Below are 19,856 nucleotides of genomic sequence, written 5' to 3' on the forward strand. Positions count from 1 at the left end.
TTTCAATGCCCCAGTGATTTCCTCTGGGTTTTTGCCTGGAGTCTGGGCTTTAGATCCTGGAGGCTCCGGGGGAAACCTGGAGGTATGCTGGTGCAAGAAAACCAGGTCCTTTCACTTTATCCCTTTGAAGAGGAGACAACCTGTGAGTTTGCAAAATATAGGCATGTGACGTTAAAAGTCACATCAGAATGCGATGGGGAGAAATTGAGCTTGGCTTCTTGATTTTGAACTTGGGCATGTATTGGAAACAGATGCATCACCTCTGCACATGTGGTTTATGGGAGGCAAGGAAGATGTTTAAATCCATCTGGCAGTAAAGACACAAGACAATTTGTTTACTTCCATCATTTAATCAGGAAAGTGGCATTGCAAGTTGAAACATTACAATGAATACCACTCTTATAGAAACCACTTCAGGCATTCACAGAACCCTTCCACCTTTTTTAAGGTAGTTATGTAAACCCAAAGCAGTTCTGGATATTTCACTCAACAAATGTTTTCTGCATATTGTAACCTCACGATGGACTATTAGTAGATTCAGACTCCACACAGCCTGACATTGAACCAACTCCAGCTTCCATGTCACACACATCAGGCCCAGACTGTAACCCTCTTTTATAATAAAAGTACAAAGACCATCACATCATACTGCTGCTCTGCTCTATAACTCATCGGTGTCATGCTGGGTGCTGGCAGTAGCCTGTTGTGCTATTTGTCTTTAGCGCAGTTGTGACACTATAGCACAGTCCATAATTTGGCAGCTATTTACCGTGACATTTCCTTTCAGTGCAGCCATAACACTCACTATAACCATTATTTGGTACAATTTACCATATAAATTGCTTTGTCGCGCATCAAAGTTAGCAGCTAGCTACACTAGACAGCTCAACGAGAGAAATATGCCTACCAGCTTTAGTCAGTCTCTCTTAGGTAGGCAGTGGATTGAGCTCATAGGAATCAATTAACTAGCAGTAATGCTTAATACATTTCTATCTAAGTGATGTAGCATTGCAGAGATACTGTTTCAAAAATAAAATTAAATTTCTCCTGGTAAATTATATTACACATATTAGCATAATGTGTTTATAAACATAAATGTTTTTACATGCATGTAATCCCATGCAGAAGTTTGTATACCAGGATATTTTTTGACAATTGTGCACTGGATATTTTCCCAGGGCTCTATGTGTCGGGGTATTTTCTGACAGGCATTTTAAGTGTGAATATTGTCCTGAAGGTTCAGCCATAGCATTATTTTACATCTGGAAGCATGGATATTTTCCTAAAGATATCGATGGGGTACTTTCCAACAGATTTATAGAACTGTGCAAATATTCCCTTAAAGATGCTTTGTAGTACAGACAATTTCCTGCTGAGGTTCTGTGAGGTTATATATTTCTACAGGAGTATGTATGGATATCATCTTGAGTGTTTTGTTTGGGTGCATATCTTCTTATAGACTCTTTTGGTGTGTGATGAACTTCCTACAGGTGTTCTTGTGAAATAATATTTTCTTTACAGATCTGTGTGCATATTTATGTATATATTTTCCTGTGAATGTCTGTGCATTGATATTTTCCAATGGAAGCATATAGTGAGTTCCCAACAGATGTTTTGTATGTGAATAATCTCCTCCAGGTAATTTTTGATTGTGGATATTTTTCTATGAATGGTTTCATGTGTGAATATTTTACATTTATTTTTGTGTGTGGATTTTTTTTACAGTTACTTTGCATCTGTGGTTGTTTTTCTACAGATGTGTATGAAATCTGTAATAAATGAAGCCAACTGAGTACAATAGGGATTCGCATTGGCACTTTTTTGTCAAATTTCACAGTGATGTACTTCACTCTTTTATTCACATTATGACAGCATAAATCCACTTTACCAAAACTGCATGAACACTTGCAATATAATACCACAGCTGATTTATCTTCTCAGTACATCAACAAAACAGAGGCTCAAATTGAGCTGTTGCTGTAAATCATTAAATCTCAGGAAAATATACTCTGTTGTTCTTCCTGTTGGAGGCTTTATTAATTTTTTTCTCCTTTTTTTCCATTAGCAGACATAATTAAAATAATGCATGGATCAACAGACTTAAAGCAGCCTTGAAACATTCCAAACATAGAGTTTATAATTTGCGTAGATGATTAAACCTTCAGCTCTTGCCATGTAAACCTTGGCCCCATGGTATACTGTTACTGAACTGCTACGAGCCTTTTACATGAAGTAAGCCCACTGTTCCTACTTTTGGAAGGCTTTCTATTCATAAACTAACATTTCATTTCAGCTCTATGCTCACTGGCTGTGGTAACTAAATTACAATTTTTCCACAGTTTCTTCATGAATAAAGGGAATTGGCAACATAGTAAATGGACACCATGCCACAGATCATCCTTTGGGAGCAAAATCTCTCTGATGACCAGTTTACTTTTTTCCAACAGTTTGCCTACAAACCCCTCACACTAGCTCGATAGAGTGAGTTGTAATGGGGTAAAGGAGCCCTCAAGCGCTAGTGGAGTTTTGAAGTAACTTTAAGGCCAATTTCCTGCACTTGGAACTCTTAATCCAATTGTCTTTTCACAGCTCAAGACCGAGTCAAGGCAACATGGGATAGCTTGATATTCTGGTGGGCCTGATGTTCTTCTCTCCACCTACCCATTCAAAAAGAATTTCTATCCCCTCTGGGTGGTCAAAGCTGTCAGATGTCCCCATCGCCTCTGGTGCTTGGGGAAAAACAACCCTAGTTTATCCAACTTCTTTCAAAGTGTCCTTATCTCTGTGGGTAATGGGATGCCCACACCCTATTGACTTCACTGCGTGAACGTTCTTTTCAAATATGCAGATCTCAGTTGTATGGCAACTGGCCACTAAATGTCAACTTGGCTAATACCCTTCTAACCTTGCCTGGTTCCCTGAGCTCCTGGGGGCTAATGTAAGCCACAGCATTAAAGTGACAGACAACATAAGGAACTAGGACCTGACACAGGGCATCAGTCATTCATAGAGACCAGAGGTAGAGCAAGCAGTGTTGGTCAAGATGCTCAGACCCATTAAAGTCAATGTCAGGCAGGGGATGTAGGGACACATTGCTTCTGGTACGTAGCTGATGTCCGTGTGTTGATGCCAAGAAGTCTGTATCAAACAAAAAAAGCTGTAGTTATTTGATTTTCACTGACATCAAAATTCACTATTAAGGATTAAAACTGGGACATAACATGCTCTACCCCTTTCGTACTTTGCTAACTTCATTCTTATCGCCGTATGTGGCCATGCCTGTGACTGCTTTGACCAAAGCCTCAGACTGAAGGCTCTTAAAGTGCCTTCCTAAACCTCTTTGCTGCCTTTCTTTGAATCTTACTTTTTGACCAAGCCCTTTTTCACTTGACTGTTATCTTCTATGTGGCTTTGTGTCGTATTTTGTTTGATAATGCTCTGTGAAGTCCCTTGTCTTTCTTCTTACTACAATAAGCCGATTTTGCACTACAAAATTCTTTTGTTGTATTAATTGCACACGTATAGTTTACATGTAAAAATTGAATAATATAGTAATGATTCATCAAATATGCTTATATTGTTATATTGCCCAGTCCCTCAGTAGATGCTTGTAGTGTATGCTTTAAACTATATGAATTTATATTTCTTATTGTATTATAATATATGAGATTACATGAGGATAATGAATCAAGTTTACAAACTAGGGCAGCCTAAAGTTAGGAAAGGGGTGAAATTAGATAAACAAATTTTAACACCAGAGTGAAGAATGGTGAAGGTGGGGGTGGGGTGAAATCAAAGCTAAAGCAAATCTTTGTCAGGTGGGGTCCAACAGAAAAAAAACTGTGGACTTTTCTACTATGATAGAAATGATCTATTGGTTACATGAATATATCAAGCAATCCCATCTGTTATGTTGAATTAGATTAATCACTTTGCCGTGTGTTGCTACAGTGTGTGTTAGTTGTAAATTGTGTTAAGTGTGATCGTCATGCTACTCATTTATAACCCCATCTTTGAGACTGCTGGAATCATGGCCTATGTGTCTTGCTTCTTAGTACCAGCTTGTTACTTTGAGACACTCTGCAGCACCTTCTTTTGCACTGCTAAGAGTGCAGACTTCATCAATATGTCACATTATAAACCCATTCCCTAGAACTTCTTGCTAAATTCAGCATACCATACTCCTTCATTGATAATACTCCTAATTTAAAAGTCATGACAATCTCTACATGGCAACCATTGTCCATGAGGTTCTTGCTTCTCTCCTGCTTTAGATTTGGACCCAGCAACAACTCACTCATGATGATATCGACCTGCGTCTCAACTCCCCTCCTTCTGCAGCCGACTTTCCTTCCTGTCTCAACTTACATTTAATACAAATTCCCAAATTTATCACTTCCAGCGAAAGAATTCAGGACCACTTCAATACTTCCAATCAAACTCAAAACCTTCCACTCCCACAATATGCATCACCTAGAACACTTACAAATATCAAGCTCAAATAAACTGGAAGGCCCTTCTGATTTATGGAATAATCACCAAACACCATTTGCACCTCACTTCCTGGAAACCTGATTACTCACCCGAATCTCTAGACTGGGTAGACAGTCCTAGTGTTAAAAGGATTTGGAACTCTCTGTGTGAATGATCCAAGCTAGAAGAGCAAAAATAGTTGAGAGATCAGAATATAAGGACTCAAGACCTTGAGGAAAGCCACATTATGGTACTCAGATACCGAGTAAGTAAGACAAAAGATCTCTGGTAATTTGATTTTGGTCCCCTTTACATTGTTCTTTCCCTACTTCTCCTATTCTGCTACTTTAAAGAAAGAAGTGTTCATCCTACAGCCAATATTTATCCATCACACACCACTGCAAAAGCAGGGGTTCCCGACCTTTGTTATGCCATGAACCTGTACCATTAACTGAAGGAGGTTGGGAACCCCCGATTTAAAGTGATTATTCATTATTAAGTTGTTTGTGGGAAACTGCAGTACACAAATTGGCTGCCACATTCCCGAAATTGTATCTGTTAAATAGGGGCCGTGGACAATTCTGATTTGATGAAGTCAGACGTGAGAAGCAGAGGAACACCTGGAGAAATTTCTGAAATGCCTGGTTCGCTGCCGCTGCTACTGTGCGTTCGAGAATCTCCGGAGGGAAGGCCCCAAAATCCCCGGCTTTGCCTGCTGCTGGCGACTGAGGCTGAGGTCGAAGTGTTCAGATAGAGGTGATGCTCGATACTTGGTGTCGGAGGGCTGATCAGAGCTTGTAGTTTTCAGACGGCTCAGAGTTGGACTGTGGTCGGGCATGGTAGGGAGAGTTTTCTTCCTTCTCCCGTCTGCGTGAGATGTGGGACTTCCGAGAGACTTTGAACTTTTTTACTGTACCATGGCCTGTTCTTCATCAAGTTATGGTACTGTTGCACTGTTGTAACTGTATGTTATAATTATGTGGTTTTTGTTAGTTTTTCAGTCTTGGTCTGTCCTGTGTTTCTGTGATATCACACCGGAGGAATATTGAATCATTTCTTAATGCATGCATTACTAAATGACAATAAAAGAGGACTGTGTGTTCTCATAAGCTAAAAAAAAATTGCAAGACCAACTCAGAAGTATTTCATTGACTGTCAAGCATCTAAAGATAAAAATTAAAGATTAGTTTTATTTGTCACATGCACATTTTAAACGCACAGTGAAATGCGCCACTTCAGTCAGCAATCAGCACATGTGCTGGAGGCTGCCCGCAAGTGTCACCATGCTTCTGGTACCAACATAGCATGGCCACAACTTAATCACCCTAACTTTCTAGTTGTATGTCTTTGGGATGTGGGAGCATCTGGAGGAAACCCATGCGATCGTGGCGAGAATTTACAAACCCTTTACAGACAGCAGCAGGAATTAAACCCTGATTGCTGGCACTGTAAAACGTTGCACTAATCAATAGGCTACAGCCAACATCCTGGAAAACGCTCCTAAATAGCACATGAAAAATACATTTTGCTCTCTCCAAAATGTGGAATTTTTTAGCCAGGTAATTTGGATTAAAATGCCTGTTCAAGGTGACTGGGGAGAGATAGATTATTTCATCTGATTGGTTAGGACACAGCAAGGAGCCATACATTTAAGTTTGCAGTTAAGCCAGTGAGAGTTAATGTCAGAGAATCTTTCACACAAAACAATATTGTAAATAGGAATATGTTCTGGCTATTTGACCTATTCTACAATTCAGGACGATGGCCTATCATGGAGCTCAGTTCCTCTAAGCACTTGATTCCTGTCCAGTCCAAAAATAGACACATCCCTGCCTTAAGCTGCATAATGATTCAACATTCACTGCCTCTTGTGATGGAGAATTCTGAAGATTCACAACTTTTAAGCTAAAAAAAATTCCTCCTTATCTCTGGTTTAACAACCCTCCCCTTACCCACCTCACTTCCAAGTTGACTGAACACCTGAAACAAAGGAACTTTTCCTCAAAAGCTGGGCATCAGTTGCAGAGACCAAAACGGATACGTTGTTTGATTTAAGGTTTATTTAGAACATAGAACATGGAACAATACAGCACAATGTCTGCACCCAGCACTATCTCAAATTAAACCAATCCCCTCTGCCTGCATATGATCCCTATACAGTACCCCCAATTCCTACATATTCATGTGCCTATCTAAAAGCCAATTAAACATCACTCATCTGCTGTATGTACTGATAGTCCATTCCAGGCACCTGCCTCTCTCTGTAAAAAAACTTATCCCACATATCTCTTTTAAACTTTCCTTCTCTCACCATAAAGTTATGCTCTCTGCTATTTAACATATCTGCCCTGGGGGGGGGGGGGGGAAAAGGTTCTGGCTGTTTACCCTTTCTATAGCATTCATAATGTTAGAAACTTCTATCAAGTCTCCCCTCAACCTCCAATGCTCCAGAGAAACAATCCAAGTTTGTCCAATGTCCCATTATAGCAAATATCCTCTAATCCAAGCAGCATTCTGGAAAATCTCTTCTGAACCCTCTTCAAATCCCCCACCCCCTTCCTGTAATGGGCTGAAACAGATCTTCCTTTAACCAACTATTAAGAGATTACAGAATCAAGATAGACAAGCAGAGGTATGGATTAGCTGAGATCTAACCAAAGAGATCAAGGGGATGTAAGACCTGCAGCTGTTGCTCTCCTCCAATCTCCTCCCCTCCCAAAACTGAATTGAATTGAATTATAATAAATAGTATGTACAGCAGGACAGTCAATATCACATAGAAATACAATTCCAATCTTTAAAGAAGGCAAGATCATAGAAGACAATACAGATGCAGTAATCCTATTTCAATGCTTTCTTGTAGGAGGTACTTTTATTTCCCTTGCACAATGGCATCCAATTATTTCTCATATAATTCTAAAGTGAGGTATTGCACGTTGGAAGGACAAACCAAGGTAGAACATACAGGGTTAATGGTAAGGCACTGAGGAGTGCAGTAGAATAGAGGGATCTGGGAATACAGATACAAAATTCCCTAAAAGTGGTGTCACAGGTAGATAGGGTCGTAAAGAGAGCTTTTGGTACATTGGCCTTTATTAATCAAAGTATTGAGTATAAGAGCTGGAATGTTATGATGAGGTTGTATAAGGCGTTGGTGAGGCCGAATCTGGAGTATTGTGTTCAGTTTTGGTCACCAAATTACAGGAAGGCTTTAAATAAGGTTGAAAGAGTGCAGAAAAGGTTTACAAGGATGTTGCCAGGACTTGAGAAACTCAGTTACAGAGAAAGGTTGAATAGGTTAGGACCTTATTCCCTGGAGCGTAGAAGAATGAGGGGAGATTTGATAGAGGTATATAAAATTATGATGGGTATAGATAGAGTGAATGCAAGCAGGCTTTTTCCACTGAGGCAAGGGGAGAAAAAAACCAGAGGACATGGGTTAAGGGTGAGGGGGGAAAAGTTTAAAGGGAACATTAGGGGGGGCTTCTTCACACAGAGAGTGGTGGAGCATGGAACGCGCTGCCAGACGAGGTGGTAAATGCGGGTTCTTTTTTAACAGTTAAGAATAACTTGGACAGATACATGGATGGGAAGTGGATGGAGGGATATGGTCCGTGTGCAGGTCAGTGGGACTAGGCAGAAAATGGTTCGGCATGGCCAAGAAGGGCCAAAAGGCCTGTTTCTGTGCTGTAGTTTTTCTGTGGTTTCTATGGTTTTCTATGGTTTGTTTCATTGTGTTACAACACCCTTTGTACAAAGAAGCTGGAAAGAATGCAGAAAAGATTGATGGGGATGTTGCTATGTCTTGATGGACTGAGTTATAAGGAGAGGTTGAACAGGCATGAAGGAGAATGAGGAGCGATGATGTTATAGAGGTGCACAAAATCATGAGGGGCATAGATAGGGTCAATGCATACAGTTTTTGCCTGGGGTATAGTATTCAAAACTAAAGGGCATAAATTTAGGGTGAGGGGGATAGATTTAATAAGAGCCTGAAGTGTAATAAGAGCCCTTCTAGTCCGTGCCAAACTCTTACTCTCACCTAGACCCAGTGACCTGCACTCAGCCCATAACTCTCCATTCCTTTCCTGTCCATATAGCTATCCAATTTAACTTTAAACGACAACATCATACCTGCCTCAACCACTTCTGCTGGAAGCTTATTCCACACAGCTACCACTCTCAGAGTAAAGAAGTTCCCCCTCATGTTACCCCTAAACTTTCGTCCTTTAATTCTCAACTCATGTCCTCTTGTTTGAATCTTCCCCACTCTCAATGGAAAAAGCCTATCCACATCAACTCTATCAATCCCCCTCATAATTTTAAACACCTCTATCATGTCTCCCCTCAACCTTCTACGCTCCAAAGAATAAAGACCTAACTTGTTCAACCTTTCTCTGTAACTTAGGAGATGAAACCCAGGCAACATTTTAGTAAACCTCCTCTGTACCCTCTCAATTTTATCAACATCTTTCCTATAATTCAGTGACCAGAACTGTACACAATACTCCAAATTTAGCCTTACCAATGCCTTATACAATTTCAACATTACATCCCAACTCCTATACTCAATGCTCTGATTAATAAAGGCCAGCATACCAAAAGCTTTCTTCACCACCCTATCCACATGAGATTCCACCTTCAGGGAACTATGCACCATTATTCCTAGATCCCTCTGTTCTACAGCATTCCTCAATGCCCTACCATTTACCATGTATGTCCTATTTTGATTAGTCCTACCAAAATGTAGCACCTCACATTTTTCAGCATTAAACTCCATTTGCCATCTTTCAGCCCACTATTCTAACTGTTCTAAATCTCTCTGCAAGCTTTGAAAACCTATCTCATCATCCACAACACCACCAATCTTAGTATCATCTGCATATTTACTAATCCAATTTACCACCTCATCATCCAGATCATTAATATATATGACAAACAACATTGGACCCAGTACAGATCCCTGAGGCACACCATTACACACCGTCCTCCAATCTGACACACAGTTATCCACCACTACTCTCTGGTGTCTCCCATCTAGCCACTGCTGAATCCATTTTACTACTTCCATATTAATGCCTAATGATTGAACCTTCCGAACTAACCTTCTATGTGGAACCTTGTCAAAGGCCTTACTGAAGTCCATATAGACAACATCCACCGCTTTACCCTTGTCAACTTTCTTAGTAATCTCAGCAAAAAATTCAATAAGATTTGTCAAACATGATCTTCCACGCACAAATCCATGTTGACTGTTCCTAATCAGGCCCTGTCTATCCAGATAATTATATATACCATCTCTAAGAATACTTTCCATCAATTTACCCACCACTGACGTCAAACTCACAGGCCGAATGAGCTGCCGGGGAAGCGATTGATGCAGTTACATTAACAACTTCTAAAAGGCCATTGGGAAGATAAATGTTGGCAAAGGTTAAGAAATATGGCCTAATACCTGCAAATTGGACAAGCTCAGATGGGCATCTTGGCTAACATGGACCATTTAGACCAAAGAGTCCATTTCCACACTGCATGACCCTGTGACTCAATGTGTTTCAGAACAGAATTTGCCCTTTTCCTGTCTTATGCCTCGTTCTCTAATTCTGACATGTTTTTGGGTGCTTGCTCCAGCACCTCCCCATGCCTCAGTTTTGTTTAGTATTTGCTCCTGCAGCATGCCTTGGGATGACTTAATGTCTAAAAGCAAACAGTGCAACTTAGTCTAGAGTATTTTCTAGACCAACTTTTCCAAAGTATCTTACGAACCTTACACAGTTGTTTCTTCTCAAGGAAGAAATGGTCAGGGCTTCTTTGATTGTTTCTCCTATCTTCTGCCTCAGTGTTCTCTGAGGAGCAGCCTTCGGCAGTTGCCATCGTTTTCTGGTGACTGGTGCCAGGTGTGGCCCACCCTCCAATAGTCCACAAGAAAAAAACACATTGCACAAGCTGGAGACCTGAAATAAAATGGAAAAAGCTGGCTACTAGTGGAATGGAGTAAATATGGAAAATGCCAGACACAGTCAGCAGGTTGTTCGGTGTCCGAAGAAAAAGAAGGTGAGTTAATATATTGCATCAAAGCCAGTTTCATTCTGATGAAGGATCTTTGATCTGAAACATTAACTCTGTTTCTCTCTCCACAGATGCTACCTGACCTGCTAAGTTTTTCCAGAATTTTCTGATTTGAGTGCGTAATCTGAATGTGAGTTTTTTTCAGTTTTGGACCTTTGAATATACAGTTCAGCATTTTCTGTGGCTCATTGATTGTCATCTGGTAGTTATTGGCAATGCTGATATTTAAAGTCCATCAGTTGCACTGGATTTTCACATTTCAACACAATTCACTCTTTATATATACAGTATTCTGGTATTTCTCCTTAAATGGATTATTAAATATAATTTTCTAGTGTTCCATACAATTGCATATCATGCATAACATTCTTCCATCAGAGTGGTACGTACTGTCAACAGGAAGCACAGATATACTGTAAGTCTCCAAGGCTTCTTTATAAGAGTCTGTCAATTCCCCAATGTCTACTGCCTGGCAAACACAGTTTATGAGCATATGAAAGTGCCAAAATATGCCAGCTTTCCTCTCAGATGCATCCCACTCTAATTTGGCAATATCTGTGGTGAATTAACAGAAACATGAGAAAGTCTGCAGATGCTGGAAATCGAAAGCAACACACACAAAATGCTAGAGGGACTCAGCAGGTCTGGCAGCATCTATGGAAAAGAGTAAACAGTCAACGTTCCGAGCCGAGACACTTCTTCAGGACTGAAAAGGAAGGGGGAAGATGCCCGAATAAAAAGGTGGGAGGAGGGAAAAGCTGAAAGGTGATTGGTGAAGCCTAGTGGGTGGGAAAGGTCAAGGGCAGGAGAAGAATCAACTTTATAGGAGAGAGTGAACAGTAAGATAAAGGGAAGGAGGGGACCCAGGGGGAAGTAATATGTAGGAGAGAATAAGAGAAAGGTTAGAGTGTGGAAAAGAGGCAGGGGGGCGTTACAGAATTAAAAATAATTCATCAGCCTAAATCTTTAACCCTCAACACAGATGCTGCCTGGCCTGTTGAATACTTTCATCATGTTCTTTTCTTAATGTAAAGTAAAAATGTATCATAGAATTAGACAGTATAAACATAGGTCCTTACAGTCCACTGTGATCATGCTGACTGTGACTCTTCCTTTCCTATCCAAGTACTTATTCCAATTCCTTCTAAACTGTGTGATTGTACCTGTCTCCTGTACTTTGGTTCCATACTCTGTTGCATCAAAGCCTGGTCTGGGGGCTCCAATGCACAGAGGCCGCAGTGGGTAGAGACTAGGTTGGCTCCACCGCAGCCGAAGCCCACCGTACCATCAAGGACACCTTACAGAGGTGGTGCTTTGAGAAGGTGGCGTACATCACTATGGACTGTCACTGTCCTGGACTTGCCCATCTTCTCGTAATTGCCACTGGGGGAGCAGGTACAGGTACTTGACTGCCCACATTCAATGATTCAGAAACAGGTTATTCTCATTCTCCGTCAGATTTCTGAATAGCTATTGTATCTTTGCACCTCTTAACTTTCTAAATATCTACAAGCTCACCCTTTGGCCTCCCATGTTCCAGTGAGAATAAGCCCAGCCAATCCAATCTCCCCTTATAATTTGAGGCAACATTCTGCTGACCTTGTTCTAATGCTGCCACATCATTCCAGTGGTGGAGAGTCAAGAATTGTGTGCAATTACCACATCAAAGATGCGCACTTAGCCCACTGCTCCACTCTCTCTACACCCATGACTGTGTGGCTAATCACAGCCGAACACCATCTTGAATTTGAGGATGACACCACCATTGTTGGTAGAATCCAAGACAGCAAATTAAAAAGACACAACTGAAGAAAACAGAGAGAAGGAAAACACAGAAACTATTCTTTAAAAAGAAGTTATGAAAGGGAGGTAGAATGGAATGAGGTAGAGAAATAGACTCAGAGGAAGGAGCCTGAAGCCCCACATCCAAAACAACTACTTCCCTTCAACTATTCAGCTCTTGAACCAACTGGCACAACCCTAATCACTACAGTTTAGCAACACAGCAACTATTTTGATTACTTTGCACTAAAACTGACATTTCTATTCTAATTTCTTGTAAAAAGTGTATAATTATGCTTAATCCATGTTTTTTTGTGAATGCAGCTTATATTATTCTATGTACATGTGATGCTGTTGCAAGTAAGTTTTTCACTGCACCTGGATATACATGCACTTGTGCATAAACTCAATTTTGCACGATAAGGAACCAAAATAAAACAAACAAGATGTCGACAAAATAAACCAGCCAGTGCTTGGTAAAACTTGCTGAAGCTTATGATGGTTTAACCCTGCACCATATCTATACACACTCTAATCTTTGATTTCTTTTACAGCAGAAGCTCCTGCAGTTTTTAAAACTCGAGAAAGAAAATGAGGAACCTTATTGTGAATGGGGTGGGGGGGGTGAATATGATGGGGAGGACCCAGCCCTAACCACTCCCCAAAACCTCTGTCACCAGTTCAGTAGTCTCTGTCTCTTCTCTCAAATAAGCTGTGATCCCGAGGGAGCTATCAGGATATCAGAAAGCTGCATAAATCAAAAACAGTTGAGGAATATGGCCTTGTCTCGACAGAAACTGACAGAAAGCAGAGACGGGATTGCAGAGTTGGAGGGGTGGCTGTCTGGCAGGGAAACCTGATTAACTACCTTGAAGGCAAATTGATGCACTGTTTAAAAAATGTAGCAGTGGTTTGATAACAAAATAGATGATTTGGGGAATTATTCTGGCAGGAGCCATTTCATTTCAATAAGCTTACCGGAGTGTGTGGATCCTGTGGCCTGCCTTTAGCTTACCCCAAGTGGGCTTCTGGGATTGTTAAAATCTCCAAAACTGGCTGCAATGCTTATCTCCATCACAGCGCAACCAACATGACAAGCAACACAAAGGCAGAATAAAAGAACGTTTCTATTTAAAATATCAAGAGCATAAGCTATGGCTAAATGTCTGTCAATGGAAGATTAATGTTGAAGTGGCTGTATTAATGTAAATGGTAATGCTCTGAAGCACTTTGAAAACTGGTGACTTGATTTTATACTATTTATCTATATGTATATATATCTATATAATAGATACACACACACACACACACACACACACATACATATTTCAAAGACTATACAATGTCAGACTATGATAGTTTCTGGAGACACAAAACTGCAGTAGGTAGAATCAGAAGGAACAAACAATCAGTTGGAGGAACTCAGCGGGTTGAGCAGCAACTGTGGGGGACAGGAAGTGTTGAAATTTTGGCTCGAAATGCTGCATCGCAGCTCCACACATCATGGAGACTGGTTTCCCTGCTAATGACTCTGTCTGTATTTCTCACTGCCTCGGTAAAGTAGCCAACATAATCGAAGACTCCACACACCCAGGACATTCTCGCTTCTCTCACTCCCATCCGACAGAAGGCACAAAGCCTGAAAGCACGTCTCAGGAGGTTCAAGGACAGCTTCTATTCCACTGTTATAAGATTATTGAACAGTTCTCAGTATTTGAAGTTGAACTCGACCTCACCATCTACCTCGTTTTGCCCTTGCACCTTATTGTCTGCCTGCACTGCACTTTCTCAATATAATCTGCTTTATATTTAACAATATAACCTGCATTCTGTTATTGCTTTCCCCTTGTACTACATCAATGCACTGATATGATGAAATGATCTGTAAAGACGGTAAGTAAAATGAAAATTTTCCACCGTACCTTGTTACATGTGACATTAATAAAACATTTTACCAGTTTACCAAATTACCAGTTTATCAGGACTTGGGATAAATAAGAATGTGAGACTATGGCAATGGGAGTGGAATGCTAGCCAAATAGTTCCTGCTGTGCTTATGGACATGACTCACACACCACATCCTCCCAACAATCTGCATAATGTTCCATTCCTTTCTCCATCGTGTGCAGTAACTCCTGAGCTCAGGCTGTGCATCACATTTCGTTTTATTGCGACTTCAGTCACTCCAAAAGCTGGAAAACAACTATCCAGACTGACACGCCCAGTGTAGCACCCACATTGTCTGAAGTAACATCTCGAAAGGCCTGGATAGATTGGACATGGAGAGAATGTTTCCATTAGTAGGAGAGTCTATGATACAAAGTCACTGGTAAAATGGTGGCGTGCTCAGACGCAGCAGCCCTCGGGGTCCAATCAAAGGTGGTTTTGTTCATCTCGTATGTCTTTTTACATTCGCAAGTCACTGCTGGATATTACAAACATCAAGTACACCAGGACTATCCCATCAGTGAGTTGCTTGGTAGCAATGGAGCTGGACCTATTGTGTTGTTGTGTTTTGCCTGGACTTGTTGTGTACCATTGTGCCAAGAAGGTGCATGGTCCCCAAAAAAAAAGGGTGTGAGTGACTGTCTTGGACATTTTCATTGTGATTGCAGGAGCCTGTTAGACATTGGTAACATACGCTAGTGCCAGTCCGGTTCACTGGTTCATTCGCTGGACGAACAGAGGGGGAGCTACATTGCCCCAGTTGTAGCAAGGTCTAGGCCTAGGCTGAAGCCGCGGTATCACCTTCCGCAGTCGCCCAGGGAGCAGTGCTGCCACCCAGTGCTTGCTCAGTGCTGCTCTGCAGTGTTCGTTCGGTGCTGCTCCCTGGTGTGTGCTCGGTGGAAGAACAAGTTTGACCAGGACAACTCAGCATCAATCTAGTCAATCTAGTCATGGACTTGGGTTGTATATTTTTTTCACTTTGTGATGACTTTTTTTTTCTGTGAAGGTAATTGTATGTGCTATTTGTGCTATGTGCCATGTGCACTGCAGTGTGCTTTTGGTAATGTGTTTTCCACCTTTGCTCCAGAGGAACGCTGTTTCATTTGGCTATATTCATGTATGGCTGAATGATAATTAAACTTGAAGTTGAACTTGAAAGGGCACAGCCTCAGAATAAAGCAACAAGGAGGAAATGCTTCAGCCAGATGAAGAGTGGTTTCTTCAGCCAGAGGGTAGTGGAATTGATTGCCAATGAGGGCTGGGGATGCCAAGTCATTGGGTGCAATTCAGGCAGAGATGGGTTGGTTCTTGATTGGTAAGGGGGTTAAGGCTTACAGGGAGCAGGCAGGAGAGTGGGATTGAGAACAAAAGAAATCAGCCATACTTAAATGGAGAAGCAGACTCAATGGGTTGAATGGGCTAATTCTGCTCAAATTTCTACCCAAAAGATAGGTGGAAGGACAGATAGCATTGAGGAAGCAGAGAGCCTGCAGATGAACTTAGACAGATTAGGAGAATGAGCAAAGAAGATAGAATATAGTGTAGGGAAATGTATGACCATGCACTTTGGTAGAAGGTAAAAATATGTACACTATTGTCTAAACCAGGAGAAAATTCAGAAACCAGAGGTGCCAAGGTACTTGTGTTTCCTCATGCAGGATTCCTCAAAGGTTAAGTTGCAAGTTGAGTTGGTGGTAATGTCACGGTCCTGAACGTTAATTCCTGCATCTTCTCCTAACTTCCTTTGATTGTGCCATGGTTCCGACCGTTAATTCCCCATTTTCTCCTAATTTCCTTTGATGGCGACACACCTGGTTTTCATCAAGACCTGCAGCATAAGAACCCCAGCTTTGCATCCACTAGTTGCCAGATCGTTGGTTTTGCCAATATGGTAATTAACGTTTCCTGGCTGTTTAGGACTGTGTGTTCTAAGTTTTGCTTCCGTACTGAGATTTATCTGTGAAACTCAGTCTCTCCGTGTCAAGGTAAGTATTCTAAAGCCCAATTTATACTTCTGCGTCAAATGTACATCATAGGTACTGCGTATCCTACGCCGTAGGGTGATGTGCACCTCCCCAAAAATGTACCTCATGCGTCGCTGTGATGCAGACCGCAACAACTGTGATTGGTCCGCTTGGTAGCATCGCATTTCCTCCTACACATTTCTGGTTGCTTTCCTCCGCCATGTCTATACACTGATGCGAAATAAATGGTTGGAGACGATGAACCAAATCGTCAAATCTACCTGCCAACATCTGAAAATATTTGAAATGCATTTCCTTGTCCATGTCCCTCATGAAGAAACTCAACACAGTGGCGCAGAAACCCCACCACCAACTAGCATTTTGGCGGTGAATTGCAGAGCGACGCAGACACAACTACGCATGCTCGCTACAGCGTAGGGTTACGCAAAAGTATAAATCCGGCCTATGGCGTAGCCCGTATGCACAAGTATAAATCAGCCTTTAGTTGTACTTCAGCACCGAGGTTTACCTGTGTAATTCCGTCTCTCCGTGCTAAGTAAAGTTTTGTCTGCCGCTTTCCTTTCTACGCTCCATGTCAAGATAAGTTCTGCCTGCCTCCTGCTTTCCTGCACTGCCTCCTGTTTGCTGTTCAACGCTCACGCCCGCGTCTGCATCCTAACTCAATCTCCGTGCCTGTGCCCTGCGTTTGGGTTCGCCTTGTTCGTTGCAACAGAACAATCTGGCCACCATGGACCCAGCGGACACGAATATACTTCAACAAGCCCTCGCCAGCCAGGGTTTCCTACTGGGACAACACGACCAGCTCCTCCGGGATGTTATGGAGAACCTCCGTTCCCTGTCTACTCACGTCACGCAGATCAGTAACCAGGTGGACCGTGTATCCACTCATTTTACTCAACCCACTCCTGGAACCGTGTCTAACCAGCCCAGATAGCCTGTAGCGGCAAGCCCCTACGTGTCAGCAACACCCCCGCCAAGACAGCCTCACGTACCTGAACTATGTTAGAGATTTGGGGAAGTGCCGGGCCTTCTTTCTTCAGTGTTCCTTGGTGTACGAACAGCAGTTGTCCACGTACTCCATGGATAAGTCAAAGATTGCTTATATCATGGGGTTGTTGCAGGGAAGTGCATTAGCGTGGGCCACAGCTGTTTGGGATAGCCAACCGGATATCTGCTCTTCCTTTGCTACCTTTATCGCGGAAATGAGAAAGATCTTTGACCACCCCGTCCGTGCTAAAGATGCCGCCAAGCGTCTACTTACTTTCTGCCAGGGCTCACGTAGTGTTGCCGAATATTCCATGGAGTTCCGGGCGTTAGCGGCCAACTCGGGGTGGAACGATGAGGCACTCCAAGGGGTATTTCGGAATGGTCTCAGCAACATGGTGAAGGACGAGTTGGCAGCAAGAGACGACACTGACAGCCTGGATACCTTGATCTCCCTATCCACCAGGTTGGACAATCGCCTCCAAGAACGCCATAGAGAAAGAACAGGTTGTCCACCACCTTTGGCCACTTCTCGGCACTCATTACCACCTCCCGCCAGAACAAGCCTCTCCCCTCCTTCTGCACCCCAAGTAGCTCCCAACCCGGCCGTTTCCACCACCCCGGGAGAGGAACCCCTGCAGCTGGGATGGATCCGCCTTTCTCCCACAGAACGACTATGGAGATTGAGAGTGGGTGAGTGTCTATACTGCGGCCAGTCCGGCCACTTCCTTGTTACCTGTCCCCTTCGGCCAAAAGGGAAGGCACCAGTAGAAAGGGGACCCTGGTGAGACAGACAACATTCCCTTCCGTCCCCTGACCCTAGATGCAGCTTCAAGTCACTTTGTGTTACAACCAACAGTCCCTGCCTCTGTTAGCACTAGTGGACTCCGGCACTGAAGGAAACATTTGGGATGAAAACTTAGCCTTCCGAGCCTGAATTCCTTGTGAGCCATTGTGTACCCCCCTGAAAACCTGGGCACTGGACGATAGACTACTGGCCCGAGTCACACACTGCACAGAACACCTGCCTCTCCTTCTCCCCGGAAACCATCGGGAACAGGTACGGTTCAATTTAATTTCCTCTCCTCAGGCCCCTATAGTTCTTGGTTATCCCTGGTTAAGCCATCATAACCCCACATCGACTGGTCTACCGGGAAGATGGTCAGCTGGAGTTCGTTCTGCCATTCCACTTGTCTGAAATCAGCCCTTTCTGCAGTGGAGGTCACTGCGACCTCGGCCGCCTCTGAACACCGCCTCCCCCCCCGACTTATCCAAGGTTCCAGTAGAGTATCACGATCTGGGAGAAGTGTTTAGCAAGCAACGGGCCCTTTCTCTGCCCCCACATCGCCCTTACAATTGCACAATTGACCTTCTCCCCGGAGCCTCTCTACCCACCAGTCAGCTGTACAACCTGTCCCGACCAGAAAGGGAAGCAATGGAGGCTTACCTAAATGAATCTCTTGCAGCTGGCATTATCTGACCCTCATCTTCCCCCTGTAGGCGCAGGTTCCTTCTTTGTGGGGAAGAAAGATGGCTCACTGTGCCCCTCAATTGACCACCGTGGCCTGAACAATATCACCATAAAGAATTAGTATTATCCCCTGCCCCTTATCAACTCTGCTTTCGAGCCCCTTCACAGAGCCACAATTTTCTCTAAGTTGGACCTGCGGAGTGCCTATCACCTGGTCAGGATAAGGGAGGGACATGAATGGAAAACATAACACCCCCCTCGGTCATTTTGAATATCTGGTCATGCGGTTCGGTCTCACCAATGCCCCCGCTGTCTTCCAAGCCCTGGTAAACGACGTCCTTAGGGACCTTATTAACTGTTTCATTTCTGTTTATTTGGACAACATTCTAATCTCCCGTAGTCTTCAGGAACACACCATGTCTGTCAGCTCCTTCAGAGGCTTTTGGAGAACAAGCTATTTGTTAAGGCAGAGAAGTGCGAGTTTCATGCCTGTTCCGTCAGTTTCCTGGGGTACATCATTGAGAGCGGGCAGGTGAAGGTGGATCCCGAAAAGATCTGGGTGGTGGCAGAGTGGCCAAAACCCACGACGCTCAAACAACTCCAGCGATTTCTGGGATTCGCAAACTTCTACCGTCGCTTCATCAGGGACTACAGTTGGGTGGTAGCACCCCTTACTCAGCTCACCTCTCTTGTGACCCCTTTTCACTGGACCCCCGAAGCGGACTCAGTCTTCTCGGAGCTGAAGAGGCGTTTCACCTCCGCTCCCATCCTGGTCCAAACCGACCCCTCTCGCCAATTCATTGTGGAAGTCGATGCCTCCGACTCTGGGGTGGGAGCGGTCCACTCCCAACACTCTGGCCCAGACCAAAAGCTCCATCCCTGCGCCTTCTTCTCTTGCCGTCTATCCCCCGCCGAACGGAACTACGATGTTGGGCACTGGGAGTTTCTGGCCGTCAAACTCGCCTTGGAGGAGTGGAGGCACTAGCTGGAGGGAGTTGAACATCCATTCATCGTCTGGACGGACCATAAGAATCTGGCATACATCCAAACTGCTAAACGCCTTAATTCCCCCAAGCCCGTTGGGCATTATTTTTTGCCCGTTTCAAATTCACCCTCACCTTTCGTCCTGGTTCCAAGAATGGGAA

General features: G+C 43.1%; 1 long non-coding RNA gene across 1 annotated transcript in view; it reads right to left on the bottom strand.

Moving 5' to 3' along the window:
* Positions 1-351: 351 nt before the first annotated feature.
* The window catches only part of LOC140199423 (uncharacterized), a 73,954-nt gene continuing 54,449 nt past the window's right edge, over positions 352-19,856 (bottom strand). Inside the window, exons 3-4 of the long non-coding RNA XR_011886415.1 lie at positions 10,240-10,427; positions 352-3,138 (exon numbers count right to left, since the gene is read on the bottom strand). This is a non-coding gene — a long non-coding RNA (uncharacterized lncRNA). The remainder of the gene's footprint in view (positions 3,139-10,239; positions 10,428-19,856) is intronic.

Source organism: Mobula birostris, chromosome 1, assembly GCF_030028105.1.
Source record: "Mobula birostris isolate sMobBir1 chromosome 1, sMobBir1.hap1, whole genome shotgun sequence".
Taxonomy (NCBI): Eukaryota; Metazoa; Chordata; class Chondrichthyes; order Myliobatiformes; family Myliobatidae; genus Mobula; species Mobula birostris.